The sequence below is a fragment of the Anoplophora glabripennis genome, unplaced genomic scaffold (genome assembly GCF_000390285.2).
Source record: "Anoplophora glabripennis isolate ALB-LARVAE unplaced genomic scaffold, Agla_2.0 scaffold420, whole genome shotgun sequence".
NCBI lineage: Eukaryota > Metazoa > Arthropoda > Insecta > Coleoptera > Cerambycidae > Anoplophora > Anoplophora glabripennis.
The window spans coordinates 296,253-299,062 of NW_019416533.1; positions in this window are offsets into that span (position 1 = coordinate 296,253).

The following is a 2,810-nucleotide window of genomic DNA, read 5'->3' on the forward strand; positions in this document are numbered from 1 at the left end:
TGCATTGTCATCCAAACTAAACGTGTATGCAAAATTTCAGCTCAATCGGTTGGGGATAACTTTTAAAATTCAGTTGCAAGATTTGGCCCATATTAACAAGGCAAATTAAATAAAAGCTGGTAAAAACAAACGTAGACATGTGTATACTTTTGTTTTTACAATCTATTCTTTTTATATTCTAATACGTTACTCTGAAAACTACTTACTAACCATACACTGTAAAAAGAAATTCACTCAAATTCACTCAATAATGTATCAATTTCTGCTACACCCAATTGCGTGAAATTTTGGGAGTACAACTAAAATTTTATGAGTGAAACTATTGTAACAGAAGTGAACGAATTTTACTCAGATCCGAGTTTCTGCTAACAAGTGAGTGACTTTTGTATATATTCTGAATACGTAAAACCAATTAAGAGTCGACTTTTTCCCTAAGATGAATTAAATTGTGAGTGAAAGCAAAAAACGTTATTGAGTACATTTTCACTCAATATTGGGCATTTTGATCATTTTACTCATTTGTGATTATATTTAAACCTGAGTACTTTCACTCAATTTCAACTAAAATAATGGCGTCCACCTAACGCTTCCGGTTCTACCGGAAGTTGACGTCATCTTCGTTATTTTACATGGAACGCCCTGTATATTATTGAAATTTTGAATTCTACGTCAATTTTTAGATGAACTTTCATAAAGGTTTCCTATTCGTAAAGTCGACCGTTTTTTATATTAAAAAAAAAAAATTAAAAAGCACTACCTAATTAAAAAAGATGTGTATTTTACAATAATAAATTTATAGGGAACATAACTAACTCTAAGCTTTTCTGCTATAATTTCAAAATGACTTAATTTCATACAGGGTGGTAGAAATTTAATGCCGAATTTAGACAACTTTAAACCATCTTAACTTATTTTTTTTTTTTTTTAATGGAACACTATATTTTTGCGCAACCTGATGAACAATTTTGTTCTCTTTCGAATGGTATAATGGTTCCCTATACCTATCTCTTCTGGTTTTAAGGTATTTACTGTTTTTCGTGCAGTCGACGGATGTCGCATAATTTCTTGCGAGAATGGCTGTGAAATTTTTAGTGAAACTCCAAAACAGGCACCGAATTTGTCACCAGTTTATTGTTGTCAATTTCACATACAGTGAATTTGAGTATTATTTATTGTTAAAGAATGGAAAGCGTTAACATTTATTTAAATTTATCTAAATTTATTATTTATTCATCGAGAGTGTCGCAAGTTAATAAATAGGATTTGCAGGGTATTTAATAAGAGATATCCTCATTTACCATTAATGAGTACACATTTTACGAAGAATTTTAAGAAATCAATTAGAACATGGTCGAATTTCTGCACATAGAATTTTGCCAGAGCATATGCATCGATAAAGTTTTGAAATTTTTTCATGTTAACCCTGAATCATCAGCGTGCTGCTGAAGAAAATTTAAGCATTTCAAAAATCTTCATCCTAAAGATTTCGAACATCAACTCAATGGATTCGCTCTACCTTTATTGCTTTCACTCACACCGATTTTTTTTACAGTGTACGTTTACAAAAATCTATGATTTTACTGTTGCTGTCGATATGAGCAATTTTTCGAAATCTTGCCGTTATCGTAGCAGTTCTGGCAAATATTTCGTATAACAGTATTCCTGCCTACTTATTAACATGTCTCGAGATTACAGTGTCCACTAATTAGAGTATAATTTTAATTACCAACAATGAGGAGTACTTTAACAAATTGCATCAAATTAATGGGACATAAATAACTATGGTTGTTAATATCCTGAACACACATGACAGTAATGACCGAGGACCGCGCCGTCAAATAATAACGATCCTGGCTGGCACGTCGGCCTGATTTATTAACTCAGATCGCATTATATTTAGCAGATAAAGCCGTAACAAATGGGTTTGTATTCAAATTATTCAAACCACCAACTTACGCCATCGACTCTTCGATTTGGAGTTGTATATTGCTTGTGACGCTTCGTGATTTCGCATTAATATTCCCCTGACTTTTTTCGTTTTCCGATACATTTTACGAACTGCAGTTCGCCGGCCGCTGATAATCTACAGGATGATTCAATAAATATGTTTTTTCGAATTTATCAGATTCACTAGTACTCGGATGACGATAATGAATTTAATTACAAATAAGCAAAAACATGTTTTTTAACACTTTTTACCGTTGATATTATAACTTCTTAAGTTATAGCGTTCGTTCTGGGTTCAAACTATAAAGTGCGAACGGCAGCTCTCTATAGCGGCGGCAATGGAGTGCGTCGGTTCTAATAATTTATTTTCACAACATATACAGGGTGTTAGTAAATAACTGCGACAAATTTCAGGGGGTGATTCTACGTGAGAAAATAATGGCAGTTTGCTTATAAACGTATGTCCGTATGTTTCTTAGAAACTGACGATTTAATTTATTGCCCTGAAACCGGTTGAGATGTGCAAATGAAATTTGGTGGGTTTTAAGAGGTAGTTATTGCGCAGTTTTTGACACACAATTTTTGTGTTTATCATTGGCGCGCGTACGGGTAATAATATCAATTTTTTAAAGAAAAAAATGGTACGCCACTGAGATATTACAAATTAAAAATCATTTTTGAATTCCTCGTTCAATTTGTGACAAAAACTCTCTCTTGCCTTCTCTTCGTATGGGGCTCCGTTTTGATGCAAAAAAAAAAATAAAACATCTTAACGCGTATTTTTTATTTCTTTAATACATTATCAAGAACTATCTAATACAATAACATTAAACCAGAACAATAACAGAAAATAACACTAATAA